The following is a 21912-nucleotide window of genomic DNA, read 5'->3' as shown; positions in this document are numbered from 1 at the left end:
GGTGGACTAACAGTTGGGTTTGTGTACTTTTTCCGGTACGAAACCATTGTGTCCTTTATTAAAACAAATTATTTTTTATTTTTATTAAAATGTTTCATAATATTTTTCTCATTACCCTTTCATACACTTTCATTATATTGATGTTAGACTCACAGGCCTATAATTACTTGCCTCTAGTCTTGATCCACTTTTGAAAAGTAGGGGTAATATACGCTAATTTGTGCTCATCATATATCTTGCCTGTATCTACACTTTGTCTTAATAATATTGCAAGTGGCTTTGCGATAGAATGAACTACTTTCTTTAACAAAATAGCAGGAATTCCATCAGGCCCTGCAGCAGCTCCATTTTTAATTTCATTAATAGCCTGCACAATATCAGCTTCATTAATATCTATGTCAGCTAAATATTCACTATTTCATCCCTTACTTCATATCATTATCTTCATTATCTATTCTAGGGGTGAATTCTCTCTTATATCGTTCTGCCAGTATGTTGCAAATTTCCTTTTTTTCATTCGTTAATCTCCCTTCAATTCTCAGAGGGCCTATTTCTATTCTTCTTTTTATTCATCTTCTTCGCATATGAGTATAATAGTTTGGGGTTTTGCTTGATATTTAATAGGGTTTTTTCTTCCAAGTCCCGTTTTTCATTTTCTTTTTGATTGTATAATCTTTTTTTCTGCATTTTCTATCTTACTTTTTAGTTCTATAACTTTCCATGCATTTTTTTCTTTTGCAAGACCTTTTTTCCACTTTCTGATTTTCTGGAAACAAGATTCTTCTGTCTCTTGGTATGGCATGAATGATTGTTTACTTTTTCTTCTTCAGGTTAATATTTTTCCACTATTATCTCCAATATTTTTATATAATATCTCCGTATTTACCCTTATGTCATCACTTAACGACAAAATGTATCCCATCTTTGTTTAATTCTTCATTAATTTCTGACCATTTTATATTTTTTTACTGTAGAAGTTTGTATTTTCCATATCCTTCCCACTTTTCATTTCTTGCTTATCTCTATTTTCACTTGCTTTGGAATGAACTGTTAATTCTATGACATTATGGTCTGAAATACTCGCATTATAAACTATTATTCTTTAACATAATTCATCTCGTTCACACTAGAGAGAGAGAGAGAGAGAGAGAGAGAGAGAGAGAGAGAGAGAGAGAGAGAGAGAGAGAGAGTTTTCTAGTGTGTCTGTGTTCAGAGTTGACTTGGAGCATACGTCATCCTGTATAAAATACTTGGAAAGATTGCTAACTATTTACAAATGAAAACAATTAAAGATCAGGCTGTTGGTGCAGGTAATGATATGTCAGTCGAAAGTGACAATAGTAGCATAGCAAGAAATCTTATATTTCTTGGATGATGTAACCAAAATATGAAATGAATCACTTCAAGATGGCTTTTAAAGTATGAAGATTGTATTAATGTTTTTGTAAATGCCATTTGAACACACGAAGCCTCGAATTTACTTGAGGGGAAGTCCAGTAAAATGAAACATGACTTCGAGAAACGAATTATAAAGGGAAGCTTCTTCTAGCTAGTAGATAAGAAATAGCTTTGCAAAACCTCTCCTCTTGGTACGGGGTTTTTACATCCTCCTGAAAAAATCTCAAAATAAAAGTTTGTGAGATCTGTAATCACTAAACGAATGAGTGAATATGGAATAAAAGGCCTTTCCCCCCCACCCCCCTAAGTCTTTTACCCTCAGAAACTAAGACAATGATCTTTCCTGTCAATGAATCGAGAATTCATGGAAATTATGGAATGTGGCAGCTGCAACCTGGCGTTTTATCTAAGTGACTTCTGCAGGGATTATGTCTGGAGCATCGTCGAGTATCTCTCTCTCTCTCTCTCTCTCTCTCTCTCTCTCTCTCTCTCTCTCTCTCGTCCTGTTTGGAACTCGAGCAGTAAAGGATGGACGAATTACTTCCCTAAAATCCAGTATGCTTAGGTGTTCCTTAGCGGTGAATTGAATACCTAGTTGTTGGTCGACTTTTGTGGGTTACAACTAGGGAGGAGAGAGAGAGAGAGAGAGAGAGAGAGAGAGGAGAGAGAGAGAGAGAGAGAGAGAAGTATTAGGCGTGAGTGCTCATGGCTTCGTCATAATGTATGCCATTAAAGTGGGAGGGTCTAGACGATGTAATCCCAATCCTACTTGAGTGGAGTCATTCACAAGCTATTAATAAGACAGTCTCCTTCTTTCTCTTGAGTCTTTGAGGAAGCATTTAACTTGCTAGTTTATTCAATTTAATTTTTACACAGTATATCCTAATAGCAATTCACGTCATACGAAGAGACAAAAGTTCTCAGGAACTTAATGGTGTTTCTCAGATATATTATTTGTGTGTTATGATTATTTGAAAAATGGTGTTGTATTTAAAAGACAAACTACGAGAAAAATGTTGGCGAAAACTCTCCTGAATCTAAGGTAATCAGATGCTTAGTATTATAGATGAAACATTTTGGTCTTCAAACTGGCATGTGAATGAGAATGAAAATGGGAAGAGATTACTGTAAGAATGTATCTGCTCAGAATGTTTAGGGAAATATTTTTGGATTTAATCCTACGTGCATTCTGTAAGTCATTTGAGTCGCCTCTTCTGTAGATCGATATTCCATCATAGGCTGGAGGCTGTTTTTTCACCTTCCTCCTCCTATCGTGTTTAGAATACCTGCTCTGTAAGTCACTATGGGTGTCGATTGACGAAATTTGTAGGATAAAAGTTTTGCGATTTTAACAAAGCCGGAGATAATTTCTTGGTTCTAATTTCTGTTGTGGCAATTAGATGTAAAGAGACTCTTCTGTTTAAGGGGAAGGATCTCACCAAGATCATTGTTTGCTGCCAAAATCGAAAAGCTTTTTTCACCTTGAATGGTTACTTTTCATGTATGGTGTTTTTACACAGGTCGTTTCTATAAAAACTTGGATTGATTATGTATGCAGTGATATAAAAAAAACTTGATTAAGTTTGCAATAATATAAAAAAAATTATATGATTTTAAGTTGTTGTTAATGCTTTTCACCAATTTCAAGACCTGTGTTGGCGGCAGCTGCAAACCAATTTAAAGTTGTATTACTTGTTTTGCTCTCTCTCTCTCTCTCTCTCTCTCTCTCTCTCTCTCTCTCTCTCTCTCTCTCTCTCTCTCTCTCTCTCTCTCTCTCTCTGTGGCACTGGGTTCACGAAAGTTTCTGACAGGATGCAAATTGACACGAGATTAGGACGTGTTGCGAGTTTCCTTTTGGCCTTTCAAGGGAAAAAAAAAAAGTTCATTGGCCGACCTAAACGAGTATCGACTTGGTTATCAAACTACTGAAAGTACGACTGAAGTCCCCAGACGCCAAATGCGAATCAGCTTAACGAGTAAATTTCTCCTTTATGTCGTCCGACGATTGATTCTAATCGTTTGATTCACTTTTTATTCTGCCCTTCTGGTGCTTTTAACTTACGTAGCTTCGATTTTACACTTGTTATTTCAAGGATGAATTTGCAATACTCTTGACCTTACTTATTAGCCTTACTTATTCCATTGCTAGGTCACCACACAAAATTTGTTATTTATTAACCTAATACTTACGTCTCTAATAAGAGCTCTTTAAATATTCGGGCAACTATTTTCATTTGCTTTTGCAATTCATTGACTTCTGATAACCTCATTAAGAGCGCTCCTCTGCAGAAAAGTATGTTTGAACGGACAAAGCAGAGGAATAGCATACTATTGGCGCACGCGACTGTAATCTAAAGTTGATTGAATATATCTGTTGAATATACTCTATTATAACACTTAAAAAGTAAGCAGTAGCAAGGAAGCGATCAACAAATAAGTAAATAAATGAAAAAAAAATGTATAAGTCGGTATGTGATGTCATCGATAGATTGAAGTTGTAATTAATTATCACCAATTAAGGCAAGGTATGGTGATAAAGGCACAGGCCTTTGCCAGTACTTCCCTCCCAAAGAATTCTATGTTTAACAGAGAACCTGTAGCTGAGGCATAAAAAAATGAATAAAAAAAAGTTCCTTTTCTGAGAGCACTGAATACGGGGAGGTTTAGGAGAGCGATATCAAAATGTTCCCCTAAGACGAGGGAAAAAAAAATAAAAAAAAGGCAAGCGTTTGCCCTTAGCACCTGTTACGCTTCCCTAAATAGAAAACCCCTCAAGATTTGAGAGAGAGAGAGAGAGAGAGAGACCTCGTTTAAACGACCACGCTCAGGTGAGAGCCCTCGTTAGAACGACTGTGTTTACCACTCGACACCTACAACAAAAAGGGACGAAAAATGGAAGTAAGTTATTTCCTTGAGGTCATTTTCGTGCTAATAGGATTATTTGCTTATCTCCCTTAGACGGCTCGGAGTTATATTGGTGTGGTCCCTGATCCTCCGGAGGCTCAAAAGGGAAGGGGAGGCAGAGAGAGGGGGGGGGGGGGGGAGGGAGGGGGAGAGACATAAAGTCTCGTCAAGGTTTAGCGAAGGCAGTGCTTGCTTGCTTGCGGTCGTAAATCATATATTTCTCGAATGAGTGGCTGTGTTGAAGTGAGACTTGCGTTTGCGTGCTTGTGTGTGTGTGTTTGTGTAAGGCTGTAAACATCAGAAGCAAGGCGTCAGCAAGTCAGATATTCAAGTGCAGTAACGTCTATTGATAGGTGACTATCATATGTGCGGGAATTAAATTAAAAATACACTGAAAAAGTGCGGGAACGATGGGACACACAAAATTCTTCCAAGCTTCGAAGCCTTACAGATAAACAAACATATCAAACATTGTAGCTTGTGATAAATATCAGGACGCTATTCGAAATCAAGACTAGACAAAGCTAAACATAACTCTGTGGAGGATACCAAATACCAATACGTTTATGAGCACACACTAGAAAGTCCACCACTAATGAGCACAGCTTGCGGTTCAAAGGTGCCACGTAAATGTATCTGGTTTTGACTTTCAGACGCCATTCCTCTTCTTCAAGAAATACAAACAGAAGGAGAGAGACGTCCTGGAGGGATGAATGATATATCTGCCTCGTATTTGTTGTTACATATTGCATGCTTAGATCGGGGTCTACTTGGCTTCATTTCTGCAGGTTCGTGTTACAGAGCAGCTTTGCATGTAAATGGGTATTAGTTTCGTATTTGCATGCGCCTCGGTGAATTTTTTTGTTTTTTCACTTGTACGGTTATGTTTCAGTTATGCGTCGTAGTATGTAGATTGTTTAGAGAAAGCCTTAATGTGGTGACTGTGTATATATGTATATATATATATATATATATATATATATATATATATATATATATATATATATATATTATATATATATATATGTGTGTGTGTGTATGTGTGTGAGTGAGTGTGTGTGTGCGTGTAGTGTGGTTGTGTGTGGTTGTGTGTGTGTAGGGCCATGGTAATTCAGACGAGTTTTGGTACGAAGGAATTCCGAATCAATAAGTAATGGCTAAAACTTTCTACCAAAAGTTGGGCAAACAAGCTGTTGGTAACATTACCTATTTTAGATTTGCTTTTGTGCGTTTTCATCATCATCTGCTTCTTCGTTTTCATTGAGTAAAACTTTTTTTAATTGGGATGGAAAAATCTCTTAGTCTCCACCACAGTTTCTGTTCGAGAGAGAGAGAGAGAGAGAGAGAGAGAGAGAGAGAGAGAGAGAGAGAGAGAGAGGTTCGTTCTCTTATTGTGTTGTTCTAATGAATAAATAAATTCAGATGCTACGAGTCATAAGTATTTGGTAATAAAATGAGTGGTTGCGAGTCATTGTATAAGTATTTGGCAATTATAAGTTTTGTGGTTGCGGGTCGTTTTATAAGTATTTGGCAATTATAAGTTTGTTGGTTGCGAGTCGTTTTATAAGTATCTTGCAATTATAACAATTTAAACAGAACCCGTCCGTAATTGCTCTTAATTGTCTCATGTCTATGTGAAATTTAAACTTGTGCTAGTGCGTATTGCTATATGTTTTTCCATGATGTATTTAAGCTGGTATTAAAAGTGAATTCCTTTCTGTTTCATTTGCTGTCGGTGGGGAATTTATATCAGCATAAGATTAATGCCGGTAATCTGGTATTTTTCATTTGCAGATACACACACTTTTAAGAGTAGCGTACTTAAAAGACCCTGTTCCATTTTAGTGGTGCATTCTGATAAGAGCCTAAATCAAGTTTGGTCTTTGGAAGAAGTGTTGTTTGGAAAACATACTTGAACAACAACAACAACAACCTTTATTGAGAGGCGCCATAATTTTATAGTTTGATCAGAGTGATTGTGAAATCACTGGGGTTTTCAAGGTAGCTTCTTATACAGAAGGTATTTGACCAGTGACAGATTTTTAAATTTTGTTTTTATTTTATTTTATTTATTTATTTATTTATCTATCTATCTATTTATTTATTTATTTATTTTGCGGCATTTGTTATGTATGTCTGATTGACACTTAGTTAGAAATATCTCGTGTGTGTGTGTATATATATATATATATATAGATATATATATATATTATTATATATATATATATATATATATATAGGATCCCGTCATCCAGGACACTATAGGTCATTGATTTTAGCAGAAGCCGTAATGGTTGCCAAGAGCAATGGGATGTGTAAAATATCATCGTGTGATATTTACTGTCGTGTGTACGTTCATTAAGAATTGAGTTAAATTCAAGGGCAGCATTCTGCATTATATAGCGCTCTCGAAAGTTTTATATATATTCCCGGTACTTCGTCAGAATTGTTCTTTTTCAAATACTATTAACAAAACAATAATCTATGATGATAAAATCCGATTGGATCTTGTTTGTCCTCCCCCATGCAAACAGGTTTGTCCGGCCGGGTGGGGGCGTGTAGGTAGGCGAACGGGAAGGTAGGGGAGACATCCACCCTCCTCCTGCAAACCTGTTTATCCGCCCTGGGCGGGAGCGGGCCATACTTTATTACTTTTGTTTATGATATCAGCAATCATTTTCTATCTTTACCAGTGTGGTAGAAATTAATTTTATAGTAATTGTATTTGTATGAGTTCTGTGAATCGAAAATATTGTAGAACATATATTTTTACTATTTCATTGTGGCGAGTGCTCCCCCATTCATCCAGACCTCCTCACTTTTGGCTCTTGTTTCATAGTTTCCTTTGTTCTCCCGGTAACAATGAATTCGGGCATTCTCTCATTCATTTGCTACACAAAATATTTTAACTGCATTCCAGCGCTATTTCATCGCGTCTTTTGTCACATGAATTCATTTTGCACCGCTTGAAACAGTAGGCGGGAACGGGATACGATGGTCGCTTCTAAATTAAGGGGGAGAGTTCTGTCATTTATTTTCAATAATGTGTTACCTATGTTAATATGGCTGGTGGAAGAACGGAGTACTGCAGTGGGGGCAAGTTGCACAATGAATGAAGCCCGAAATGTAGCAGGATTTGCTTATAAAGCTGAATGAAGCTATGATTGTTTATGGAGGGAATGATTTAAAGGAATTTTGAACCAACTGTCCTTTATGGAGGTGGAGTGTGGATTTTTGGATTTTTCTGAATTTAAAATTATTAAGATTGTTCATACTGCAGTTTCGGGTCTGTGGTGGAAGGTTGAAACCAGCTATTTCGAAGCTTGAATTTTAAGTCATTGGTCCCTTTGGTGTGCTTATTGCATGTGAATAGGACTAATTTACCGAAATTCTAATGTAATAATAATAATAATAATAATAATAATAATAATAATAATAATAATAATAATAAAAGACTATACAGCCAACTAAGAGGGGAAGACAACCACCCAGAAATTCCTGAAGCCGAACCAAGTAAGAGACTCTGGGAAAACATATGGAGTAATCCGGTATCACACAACAAACATGCAACATGGCTCCAGGAAGTCAAGGAAGAAGAAACAGGGAGAATAAAACAAAGATTCACAGAGATCACGACAGACACAGTCAGGCACCAACTAAAGAAAATGCCAAACTGGAAAGCCCCAGGTCCCGATGAAGTCCATGGATACTGGCTCAAAAACTTCAAGGCCCTACACCCACGAATAGCAAGAACAACTCCAGCATTGTATCTCAAATCACCATGCACCAAATGGATGACCACAGGAAGAACATCCTTAGTACAAAAAGACAAGAGTAAGGGAAATATAGCCAGTAACTACAGGCCTATCACCTGCCTACCAATAATGTGGAAGTTACTAACAGGTATCATGAGTGAAAGGCTATACAACTACCTAGAGGAGACAAACACCATCCCCCACCAACAGAAAGGCTGCAGAAGGAAGTGTAGGGGCACAAAAGACCAGCTCCTGATAGACAAAATGGTAATGAAGAACAGTAGGAGAAGGAAAACCAACCTAAGCATGGCATGGATAGACTATAAGAAAGCCTTCGACATGATACCACACACATGGCTAATAGAATGCCTGAAAATATATGGGGCAGAGGAAAACACCATCAGCTTCCTCAAAAATACAATGCGCAACTGGAATACAATACTTACAAGCTCTGGAATAATACTAGCAGAGGTTAATATCAGGAGAGGGATCTTCCAGGGCGACTCACTGTCCCCACTACTCTTCGTAGTAGCCATGATTCCCATGACAAAAGTACTACAGAAGATGGATGACGGGTACCAACTCAAGAAAAGAGGCAACAGAATTAACCATCTGATGTTCATGGACGACATCAAGCTGTATGGTAAGAGCATCAAGGAAATAGATACCCTAATCCAGACTGTAAGGATTGTATCTGAGGACATCAGGATGGAGTTTGGAATAGAAAAATGCGCCTTAGTCAACATACAAAAAGGCAAGTAACGAGCAATGAAGGGATAAAGCTACCAGATGGGAGCAACATGAAACACATAGATGAGACAGGATACAAATACCTGGGAATAATGGAAGGAGGAGATATAAAACACCAAGAGATGAAGGACACGATCAGGAAAGAATATATGCAGAGACTCAAGGCGATACTCAAGTCAAAACTCAACGCCGGAAATATGATAAAAGCCATAAACACATGGGCAGTGCCAGTAATCAGATACAGGGCAGGAATAGTGGAATGGACGAAGACAGAACTCCGAAGCATAGATCAGAAAACCAGGAAACATATGACAATACACAAAGCACTACACCTAAGAGCAAATACGGACAGACTATACATAACACGAAAGAAAGGAGGGAGAGGACTACTAAGTATAGAGGACTGCGTTAACATCGAAAACAGAGCACTGGGGCAATATCTGAAAACCAGTGAAGACGAGTGGCTAAAGAGTGCATGGGAAGAAGGACTAATAAAAGTAGACGAAGACCCAGAAATATACAGAGACAGGAGAATGACAGACAGAACAGAGGACTGGCACAATAAACCAGTGCACGGACAATACATGAGACAGACTAAAGAACTAGCCAGCGATGACACATGGCAATGGCTACAGAGGGGAGAGCTAAAGAAGAAAACTGAAGGAATGATAACAGCGGCACAAGATCAGGCCCTAAGAACCAGATATGTTCAAAGGACGATAGACGGAAATAACATTCTCCCATATGTAGGAAGTGCAATACGAAAAATGAAACCATAAACCACATAGCAAGCGAATGCCCGGCACTTGCACAGAACCAGTACAAAAAGAGGCATGATTCAGTGGCAAAAGCCCTCCACTGGAGCCTGTGCAAGAAACATCAGCTACCTTGCAGTAATAAGTGGTACGAGCACCAACCTTAGGGAGTGATAGAAAACGATCATGCAAAGATCCTCTGGGACTATGGTATCAGGACGGATAGGGTGATACGTGCAAACAGACCAGACGTGACGTTGATTGACAAAGTCAAGAAGAAAGTATCACTCATTGATGTCGCAATACCATGGGACACCAGAGTTGAAGAGAAGAAGGGAAAAAGGGAAAAATGGATAAGTATCAAGATCTGAAAATAGAAATAAGAAGGATATGGGATATGCCAGTGGAAATCGTACCCATAATCATAGGAGCACTAGGCACGATCCCAAGATCCCTGAAAAGGAATCTAGAAAAACTAGAGGCTGAAGTAGCTCCAGGACTCATGAAGAAGAGTGTGATCCTAGAAACGGCACACATAGTAAGGAGAGTGATGGACTCCTAAGGAGGCAGGATGCAACCCGGAAACCCACACTATAAATACCACCCAGTCGAATTGGAGGACTGTGATAGAGAGAAAAAAAAAAAAAATAATAATAATGTGTATCTCACTGAGAAAAGTGTAGATATGTGGTAAAGGCGGTAAAAGAGTTAGCACAAATGAAATGATGGAACAGAGCGAAAAACCATAATGTTTGTGGAAAGGTATAGCTGTAAGCTTTCAGAATGAATAGAGAAAGACTCATCGGGCCTGGATTGATGATGGTGTGAAAGAAGCAACGACAGTGAGGGTGAAGATATACGTCTTAGGTAAATGTAAATGGCAGGGCGTGTGTGAAGAAGGATTCGCTGTACTGTTGTTGACCGTTCTGTTCAGATTTATGGAGCCGCTGATGTTGTGAGTGTTTCCTGCACGCAGAGCTCATTCAGGATTCAAGTTCAAGTTCAATTCTGACAGGTCCGTTGTGTTGTTATAATTTAGGAGCCATCTCCTGTCCTGGAAATACAAAATTGCATGTACGTGCGTGCCTCAAAGTATGTTTTAGCTTCATTATTACTGAACTGAAGTTATAGATATCATTTCATGCAGGAAAGTATAGGTTCTGTAAAATCTTGTCACTATTCCGTAGGACTTTCCAAAAGTATATATGTCAGTATTTTCTCGTAGCCGGGACCGCAACCGTTGCTCTGGAAGGTATCGAAACATTCCACTAATACTCATATTTTGTGTGAATGTCATTTATTTCAATGTTGCTGTTATATGAATATCCGTCTTCTCACACATAGGATAATACGCACATCGTTTAATATATATATATATATATATATATATATAGATATATATATATATATTATATATATATAGATATATATATCTATATTCTATAATATATAATATATATATATATATATCTATAGATATATATATCTTTATATATCTATATCTATATATATAGATATATATATATTATTAGATATATATGTATAATATAGCATACATATATATAGATATATATATATATATATATATATATATATATATATATATAAAGCATAGATCTATCATCTATCGAACACATACATAAAAACCCCAGGTTTGTTTACGTTGCCGTCAGGTAAAATGATGGTTTTCGTTCATCTGACAAAATCGGCTCATGAATGTAATCATAATATAATCAGCTGATTCATGTGGGCTCTGAAAAACTGGGGTGGGGGGATGAAAGCCCTTGCAACAGTCCCAAGTTGACAAGAAGGAATGTGATGTTGCTTTTTTTTTGTTGACTGGAAGAATAAAATGAATGAACACTATGAGGTTGCGTTAAGAACGCCAGTGAGAGAGAGAGAGAGAGATACACACATATATCTTACCATAACTTTTTTTATAGTTTTATAAACGTGATAACTTGGAAATGAGGACAGGTGCCGGAAGACTTGCGTTAAAGCGCCAAAAAAAAAGAAGAAGAGGAAGAAGAAGAAGGAAAAGAAGAAGTAGAAGAAGAAGAAAACATCACCCGTTCGACTATTACGATGCTGTTTTGGTTCCCTCACTTCGTGTTACCTAAACACCCACACTCATATTCATGCATACTGACAGATCAAGTACGCACATGCACATCAGGTGCAGAGAGAGGAGAGAGAGAGAGAGAGAGAGAGAGAGAGAGAGAGAGAGGAGAGAGAGAGAGAGAGAAGGTTGTCGGAGCAGGTGTTTTGCTTGGCTTGAGTGGGGAGTAATAATGCTTAAAGCATCTACTTGCGTGTTCGTTCTTTTATTGACATAATATTATAACCCACAAATAGTTGGGAGGGAGGAGGAGGAGGAGGAGGAGGAGGCGGAAGGCGGAGGAGGAGGAGGAGGAGGAGGAGGAGGAGGAGTAGTGGTGTAATATACATGAGTGCCTGCGCCTACTTAGGAGCAAGCACTCTACGAACTCCCAGAAAGCAAGACGGAATCATTAATCATTTCTGATTACAGTGCCTGTGTGTGACGGACAAAACACCTGCCCGTAGTCAAACACAGGCCACATTTTAGCCAAAGCTGTGAAGCTAGCCATTTTCGTACGATTTTTTTTTTAACCTTATTATTCGTAATGAATGTTCTTAATGACGGCAGCGATATGTATGTACGAGTGTGTGTGTGTGTGTATGTATATATATATATATATATATATATATATATATATATATATATATATACACATAGATACATATTTACTCAGGGAGGGTACGTTTTTTCATGCAGATTTTATATTCTGAAACACATGGCAAAGTGGATTTCGTTTCAAAATTTTCCTGAAATAGATATGTGCCAAATATTTTGATTTATGCCGTCTAAATTTTGAAAAGCAGACCGAGGTGTATTTTACATATGCGTATATATATATATATGAGAGAGAGAGAGAGAGAGAGAGAGAGAGAGAGAGAGAGAGAGAGAGAGAGAGAGAAATCCCTCTATGGTACCTAAGAGAGATTAAATCAAACTCTTTTTTTCTAATTTGTTTTTAAGTGAATATTATTCATATATTTTGATATATCACAGTTGATTTTCAGCACAACTGTTGTATGGATGTATCCAAAGCATCATATTAAACACACTATTCGCTTGGGTGTGAATGAGAGCATTTCCTCAACTGCTCCCAATAGAAAATACAACCTTTAGTCTAATCAGGAATGAAAGACCCCCATTTGCATTAGTCTTAGTGACATATTGTTAACAGCAATTCTTACCCTCACGTTTAGCTAGATTTTGCTGCTCTCATTAAAAGTGGTTTTTGACTAGAAATAGAATATTTAAGTGTTTTCTTTCACAGTTGCATCACGGGGTCCACCATTTAAGTGGCCCCCCCCAAAAAAAAAAAAAATAAAATAAAATAAATAAAAGAATAACACACATATTAAGAGTAATATTTTCCAAGACCTCGACGACAACTAGTCATCATTATTTTTTTGAACACCTGAATGACCTGTAATTAAGCTAATAACTTCTGCGTTAACGTTAAAATTATTACAATTTACTGAAGGCCATCAATTATGCGTCATATGAAACGTGTTTTGCGTTTGATTGACAAAGCAACTTTTAATTTTTTTTTGTTCAAATCAAACTTTTTCTGTTTGTCGTTGGTTTTCAACTATCTGGACCATTTTATGGACATATTAGGATTAATTTTGAATGTATTTGACTGAAGATCAAGTCAGGTTAACTTCATGTAAGATGTGAAGTGAAGGAAACTAATGGACAAGTATTTCTGTTTTTCTTGGGCAACAATTTGTAATGGAATCAGAAGTTTAGATGGTCCTGGGGGCTCGTCCGAATGCTTTTCTGCGGTGCCTCCAAGTCTCCGTCATAAAATGAAAGAGTTGCTTCAGGTGCTGTCGAACTTTTTTGCACCTGGGGCTTGTCTTTCACTTAGCAGTCTCATATATATATATATATATATATATATATATATATATATATATATATATATATATATATATATATATATCAGGTATATATCAGGTATGAAAGGCCCATTAAAACAGTTTTAAACTAAGGATTACATTTCGATGGACTTGCTTCCACCCTTATCAAGTCCACCGAAATATAGTCCTTAGTTTTAAAACGGAGGGTTGTAATGGGCCTTTTATTCTTGAGACGTATCCTGTTTTAACAGAAGAATTTATTTACACACACATACGTATATATATATATATATTATATATATATAGTATATATATTAATATCTATATATATATAATATATATATTTTGATATATATATATATATATATATATATTTTACACACACACACACACATATATATATATATATATATTATAATATATATATGTGTGTGTGTGTGTGTGTGTGTGTGTGTGTGTGCTTCTTCTAAGAATATTAGATTTTCACAATATCGAAGAGATTTTAGTTCTGTAGATGATACTGGACTGGTATTTAGGAAATCTTCATTTGATGATTTATTTCCTTGCTTCAATTAACTGACATCACATAAATTTTCTTTAGAAATAAAACCGGAAAATGAGAGAAATTTTTACGTAGCAATGAAGTGAATTCGACTCTTCAGTTTTAGAAAAACCTTTATAGTGCGTTTAGTTTAAATGACCTCAGCTTTTCACCTACATTTCATGAATCTAACTTATTGAAAAATATAACAGGCAGTGCCACATTACTCCTATCTTAAACTCTTCAGTGAATGCAAGCCATAGTTAAGATGAAATGTTAAAGCCATACCTCATAGTTCTATTGGGGAAGCAAAATGCATTGATATTCTCTCAGGCTATTTACATATACCCACAACAAAAGCTTAGCATTTTATTACAGATATATACAAAAATGACGAAGGCATTCTAATAACAGTGGATCATCAGAATGTAGAGCAGACATGTGACATCAGTGAACTTTAATTTAAAATTCTCGCCGATGAATTTATGTTCGGGCAAATCGAGTGGGGATGATATGATTAGCCAGAGTGATTCATGCCGCAGGTATGAATGTAAATCAGATTCAGATCTAATGGCTGCATTACGCGGAGACTTTAGTATGCGTCGTAAAGTGAAGGACAGAGATGTGTCGTGTGTTGAATGACTCGGGGAAGGAAAAAAAAAAATCTCATTTGTCAGTGAAAAATGGTTTTCAATTTACTAATCGAGCCGTTGATGCATAAAGAAGTAATGATGACTAAGGTAAGGCGAAAACCGTCATTTGACAATAAAAAAATATTTTTATTTTTTTTATTTACCAGTGCGAAACAAATAAACAAAATGAAAACTTTTTTATCGCCTCTCTCTCTCTCTCTCTCTCTCTCTCAGTTTTGCGAAGGCGATGAGACGAACTTCAAAATAGCCAGACGTGAAAGAAAAAAAGAATGAAAGGAAAATGTTTGGTTTTGCCTCAAGTTAATCGATAAACTCATTCGCGAAAATGAAGTAGTTTTCAATATTTATATTATGGGGAGGGGCAGCAGTAGTTTCCCCCGGATTTGAAAGGGAAATGGTTATGTTTCGGGAGAGCAAACAGTTGCCGACGCCAAAGAGAAACTGTAGGATGATAAACTGTAAATTGAGCAGTTAGGTGATACTGTTGATTTCCACACTTGGACTTTAAGATTTGACAGTGAAGAGACAGTTCAACTCGGCAAAATATTCTTCAGAATAACATTATTATTATTATTATTATTATTATTATTATTATTAATTAGTAATATTATTATTATTATTATTCAGAAGATAATCATGTATTCATAATTAACAGTTCCACAGGGGCTATTATTATTATTATTATTATTTTTTTTTTTTTGCTCTATCACAGTCCTCCAATTCGACTGGGTGGTATTTATAGTGTGGGTTTCCGGGTTGCATCCTGCCTCCTTAGGAGTCCATCACTTTTCTTACTATGTGTGCCGTTTCTAGGATCACACTCTTCTGCATGAGTCCTGGGGCTACTTCAGCCTCTAGGTTTTCTAGATTCCTTTTCAGGGATCTTGGGATCGTGCCTAGTGCTCCTATGATTATGGGTACGATTTCCACTGGCATATCCCATATCCTTCTTATTTCTATTTTCAGATCTTGATACTTATCCATTTTTTCCCTCTCTTTCTCTTCAACTCTGGTGTCCCATGGTATTGCGACATCAATGAGTGATACTTTCTTCTTGACTTTGTCAATCAACGTCACGTCTGGTCTGTTTGCACGTATCACCATATCCGTTCTGATACCATAGTCCCAGAGGATCTTTGCATGATCGTTTTCTATCACTCCTTCAAGTTGGTGCTCGTACCACTTATTACTGCAAGGTAGCTGATGTTTCTTGCACAGGCTCCAGTGGAGGGCTTTTGCCACTGAATCATGCCTCTTTTTGTACTGGTTCTGTGCAAGTGCCGGGCATTCACTTGCTATGTGGTTTATGGTTTCATTTTTCGTATTGCACTTCCTACATATGGGAGAGATGTTATTTCCGTCTATCGTTCTTTGAACATATCTGGTTCTTAGGGCCTGATCTTGTGCCGCTGTTATCATTCCTTCAGTTTCCTTCTTTAGCTCTCCCCTCTGTAGCCATTGCCAATTGTCATCGCTGGCTAGTTCTTTAGTCTGTCTCATGTATTGTCCGTGCATTGGTTTGTTGTGCCATTCCTCTGTCTGTCATTCTCCTGTCTCTGTATATTTCTGGGTCTTCGTCTACTTTTATTAGTCCTTCTTCCCATGCACTCTTTAGCCACTCGTCTTCACTGGTTTTCAGATATTGCCCCAGTGCTCTATTTTCGATGTTGACGCAGTCCTCTATACTTATTAGTCCTCTCCCTCCTTCCTTTCGTGTTATGTATAGTCTGTCCGTATTTGCTCTTGGGTGTAGTGCTTTGTGTATTGTCATATGTTTCCTGGTTTTCTGATCTATGCTGCGGAGTTCTGCCTTCGTCCATTCCACTATTCCTGCGCTGTATCTGATTACTGGCACTGCCCATGTGTTTATGGCTTTTATCATATTTCCGGCGTTGAGTTTTGACTTGAGTATCGCCTTGAGTCTCTGCATATATTCTTTCCTGATCGTGTCCTTCATCTCTTGGTGTTTATATCCCCTCCTTCCATTATTCCCAGGTATTTGTATCCTGTCTCATCTATGTGTTTGATGTTGCTCCCATCTGGTAGCTTTATCCCTTCAGTTCTCGTTACTTTGCCTTTTTGTATGTTGACTAAGGCGCATTTTTCTATTCCAAACTCCATCCTAATGTCCCCAGATACAATCCTTACAGTCTGGATTAGGGTATCTATTTCCTTGATGCTCTTACCATACAGCTTGATGTCGTCCATGAACATCAGATGGTTAATTCTGTTGCCTCTTTTCTTGAGTTGGTACCCGGCATCCATCTTCTGTAGTACTTTTGTCATGGGAATCATGGCTACTACGAAGAGTAGTGGGGACAGTGAGTCGCCCTGGAAGATCCCTCTCCTGATATTAACCTCTGCTAGTCTTATTCCAGAGCTTGGTATTATTATTAGTATTATTATTATTATTATGATTATTATTATGATTATTATTATTATTCAGAAGATAAACTTGTATTCATAATGAAGAGTCCTACAGGGGCTATTAATTTGAAATTCAAGAATATGGCGTTCATTGAAAGAAGTTACAAAGGCAAATGCAGCAGTACTACTCTACTGGAGAATTTGAGAGTTAGTAAGAAGTTGTGGGAAATATTGGAAAGGAACTGAATCGATACCCTGTGCCTTAGATTCGATTCAATCTTGAAATGAACCGAAGGCAGAAATAATGTGAATGTGACGAAAAGAGTGAATGAAACTTGAGACTTGAAGGAGCAGATTTTCGTGTTTCGAGGAAATTGATTTCTCGACCAATTTGAACAAAATCGTTAATGGAGTGACGAGATAACAAAACTTACAGATGGGTCTGAGTTTCACTGACTGATGAGCTCACAGTTTAGAAACTTTTACGGTATAGGATTCAACCGAAGAAGTAAATGAACAAAGAAAACAAAGCTAAAGAGAGGTCATTTGGCAATGAAAGCACAGGTAGTATAGAGGGTTCACGCATTGGCAGAAGTGTAAAGTGCAAATAGAACAGGAAGGTGTCTTCAACAGGAAAAAAAAAGGAAAAACTGCAGGACCCTGGAAATTGGTAACGAATGTATTCCAAAAGCAACAATCTGAAGACGGAACGAATAAGAGAAATTGGTAACGAATGTATTCCAAAAGCAACAATCTGAAGACGGAACGAATAAGAGAAATTGGTAACGAATGTATTGCAAAAGCAACAATCTGAAGATGGAACGAATAAGAGAAATTGGAAACGAATGCATTCCAAAAGCAACAATCTGAAGATGGAACGAATAAGAGAAATTGGTAACGAATGCATTCCAAAAGCAACAATCTGAAGACGGAACGATAAGAGAAATTGGTAACGAATGCATTCCAAAAGCAACAATCTGAAGACAGAACGAATAAGAGAAATTGGTAACGAATGTATTCCAAAAGCAACAATCTGAAGACGGAATGAATAAGAGAAATTGGTAACGAATGCATTCCAAAAGCAACAATCTGAAGACGGAACGAAAAAGAGAAATTGTTAACGAATGCATTCCAAAAGCAACAATCTGAAGATGGAACGAATAAGAGAAATTGGTAATGAATGTATTCCAAAAGCAACAATCTGAAGACGGAACGAATAAGAGAAATTGGTAACGAATGTATTTGCAAAGCACAATCTGAAGGACGGACCGAATAGAGAAATTGGTAAACCGCATGCATTCCCAAAAGACAACAATCTGAGGACTGGTGAACGAAGAAGATAAATGGTTAACGAATGCATTCCAAAAGCAACAATCTGAAGACGGAACGAATAAGAGAAGTTGTTAACGAATGTAGTAAAAAAGCAACAATCTGAAGATGGAACGAATAAGAGAAATTGGTAACGAATGTATAGCAAAAGCAACAATCTGAAGATGGAACGAATAAGAGAAATTGGTTACCGAAAATGGAATTTCAAAAGTAACCAATCTGAAAGGGACGGAAACGATAAGGAAGAAATTTTTAAAAAGAAAATTGGTAATTCCCAAAAGCAACAAACTGAAGACGGAACGAATAAATACGTTGTTAACGAATTATAAAAAAGCAAACAATCTGAAGACGGAACGAATTAAGAGAACAATTGGTAACGAATTGGTATTCCAAAGCAACGTCGAAGACGGAAACGAATAAAAGAAGTTGTTAACCGAATTAGTAAAAAAGCAACAATCTGAAGACTGGAACGAATAAGAGAAATTGGGTAACGATGTAAAATTGCAAAAGCAACAATCTGAAGAACGGGAAACGAATAGTAGAAATTGTTAATGACTGTATTCCAAAAAGCCAACAATCGAAGACGGAACGGAATACGAGAAGTTGTTAACGATGTACTAAAAAAGCAACAATCTGAAGATGGAAACGAATAAGAGAATTGGTAACGAATGTATGCAAAAGCAAACAATTGAAGATGGAACGATAAGAGAAAATTGGTAACGAATGTATTTCAAAAGTAACAATCTGAAAGCACGGAAACGAATTAAGAATTTTTAAAAGAATTGTTAATTCCAAATCAACAAACTTGAAGACGACGAAATAAAAGAGTTGGTTAACGAATTGTTTAAAAGCAACAATCTGAAGAGGAACGAATAAAAGAAAGAATTGTAACGAAATGTAGGTAAAGTTAAAAAGCAACAATGAAGACGGAACGAATAAAGAGATGTAACGAAAATTGGGTATTTCCAAAAGCAAACAACTTCTGAAAAAAGAACGGAACGAATAAGAAGAATGTGTAAGAATAGTAAAAAAAGCAACAATCTGAAAGACGGAACGCAATAAGAGAATTGTAACGAATGTATTTGCAAAAGCAACAATCTGAAAGTACGGGACGATAGGGAGAAATTGTTAATGAATGTATTCCAAAAGCAACAATCTGAAGACGAGACGAATAAGAGAAATTGGTAACGAATGTATTCCAAAAGCAACAATCAGAAGACTGGACGAATAAGAAAAATTGATAATGAATGTAATCCAAAAGCAACAATCTGAAGATGGAACGAATAAGAGAAATTGGTAAAGAATGTATTCTAAAAGCAACAATCTGAAGACGGAAGGAATAAGAGATATTGTTAACGAATGTATTCCAAAAGCAACAGTCTGAAGACGAGACGAATAAGAGAAATTGTTAATGTATGTATTCCAAAAGCAACAATCTGAAGACGGGAAGAATAAGAGAAATTGTTAACGAATTTATTCCAAAAGCAACAATCTGAAGACGGGACGAATAGGAGAAATTGTTAACGAATTTATTTCAAAAGCAACAATCTGAAGACGGGACGAATGGGAGAAATTGTTAACGAATGTATTCCAAAAGCAACAATCTGAAGACAGGAGGAATAGGTGAAATTGGTAACGAATGAATTCCAAAAGCAACAATCTGAAGATGGGACGAATAAAAGAAATTGTTAACGAATGTATTCCAAAAGCAACAATCTGAAGACGGGACGAATAGGAGAAATTGTTAACGAATGAATTCCAAAAGCAACAATCTGAAGACAGGATGAATGGGGAAATTGTTAACGAATGTATTCCAAAAGCAACAATCTGAAGACAGGACGAATGGGAGAAATTGTTAACGATTGTATTCCGAAAGCAACAATTTGAAGACGGGACAAATAAGAGAAATTGGTAACGATTGTATTCCAAAAGCAACAATCTGAAGACGGGACAAATAAGAGAAATTGTTAACGAATGTATTCCAAAAGCAACAATCTGAAGATGGGACGAATAGGAAAAATTGTTAACGAATGTATTCCAAAAGCAACAATCTGAAGACGGGACGAATAGGAGAAATTGTTAACAAAGGTATTCCAAAAGCAACAATCTGAAGACGGGACGAATAAGAGAAATTGTATACGAATGTATTCCAAAAGCAACAATCTGAAAGAACAATGACGAATCTTAAAGGATTTAACTAATTGTTTAACGAATGTATTCCAGAAGCAACAATCTGAAGACGGGACGATTAGGAGAAATTGTTAACGAAAGTATTCCTAAAGCAACAATCTGAAGATGGTACGAATAAGAGAAATTGGTAACGAATGTATTCCAAAAGCAACAATCTGAAGACGGGACAAATAAGAGAAATTGGTAACGAATGTATACCAAAAGCAACAATCTGAAGATGGAACGAATAAGAGAAATGGTTGACGAATGTATTCCAAAAGCAACAATCTGAAGACGGGACAAATAGGAGAAATTATTAACTAATGTATTCCAAAAGCAACAATCTGAAGACGGGATGAATAAGAGAAATTGTTAACGAATGTATTCCAAAAGCAACAATCTGAAGACGGAACGAATAAGACAAATTGTTAACAAATGTATTCCAAAAGCAACAATCTGAAGACGGAACGAATGGGAGAAATTGTTAACGAATGTATTCCAAAAGCAACAATCTGAAGACGGAACGAATAAGAGAAATTGGTAACGTATGTATTCCAAAAGCAACAATCTGTAGACGGGACGAATAAGAGAAATTGGTAACGAATGTATTCCAAAAGCAACAATCTGAAGACGGAACGAATAAGAGAAGTTGTTAACGAATGTAGTAAAAAAGCAACAATCTGAAGACAGAACGAATAAGAGAAATTGGTAACGAATGTATTGCAAAAGCAACAATCTGAAGACGGGACGAATAAGAGAAATTGGTAACGAATGTATTCCAAAAGCAACAATCTGAAGACGAGACGAATAAGAGAATTTGGTAACGAATGTATTCCAAAAGCAACAATCAGAAGACTGGACGAATAAGAAAAAAAAAAAAAAAAAAAAAAAAAATTTTTGGGGGGGCGGTAAATGAATGTAATCCAAAAGCAACAATCTGTAGACGGAACGAATAAGAGAAATTGTTAACGAATGTATTCCAAAAGCAACAATCTGAAGATGGAAGGAATAAGAGAAATTTTTAACGAATGTATTCCAAAAGCAACAATCTGAAGACGAGACGAATAAGAGAAATTGTTAACGAATGTATTCCAAAAGCAACAATCTGAAGACGTGAAAAATAAGACAAATTGTTAATGAATATATTCCAAAAGCAACAATCTGATGACGGGACGAATAGGAAAAATTGTTAAAGAATTTATTTCAAAAGCAACAATCTGAAGACGGGACGAATAAGAGAAATTGGTAACGAATGTATTCCAAAAGCAACAATCTGAAGATGGGACGAATAGTAGAAATTGTTAATGAATGTATTCCAAAAGCAACAATCTGAA

The 21912-nt window shown here is 36.6% G+C and overlaps 1 protein-coding gene across 15 annotated transcripts in view; it reads left to right on the top strand.

Annotated features, from left to right (window-relative positions):
- Positions 1-21912, top strand: part of LOC135218380 (octopamine receptor beta-2R-like) — a 622548-nt gene that overhangs the window by 417890 nt on the left and 182746 nt on the right. The window contains exon 1 of one of the 15 annotated variants that reach the window (XM_064254666.1): positions 5070-5090. The exons of the other annotated variants lie outside the window; for them this stretch is intronic. The gene's annotated coding sequence lies outside the window, so the exon portion shown is untranslated. Of the gene's footprint in view, positions 1-5069; positions 5091-21912 lie in introns of those variants that run through there. 15 annotated transcript variants of the gene reach the window in all.

This window comes from Macrobrachium nipponense, chromosome 9 (assembly GCF_015104395.2).
Source record: "Macrobrachium nipponense isolate FS-2020 chromosome 9, ASM1510439v2, whole genome shotgun sequence".
Taxonomy (NCBI): Eukaryota; Metazoa; Arthropoda; class Malacostraca; order Decapoda; family Palaemonidae; genus Macrobrachium; species Macrobrachium nipponense.
Note: the sequence above shows the minus strand (reverse complement) of the source record. Positions and strands in the feature narration are given on the sequence as shown.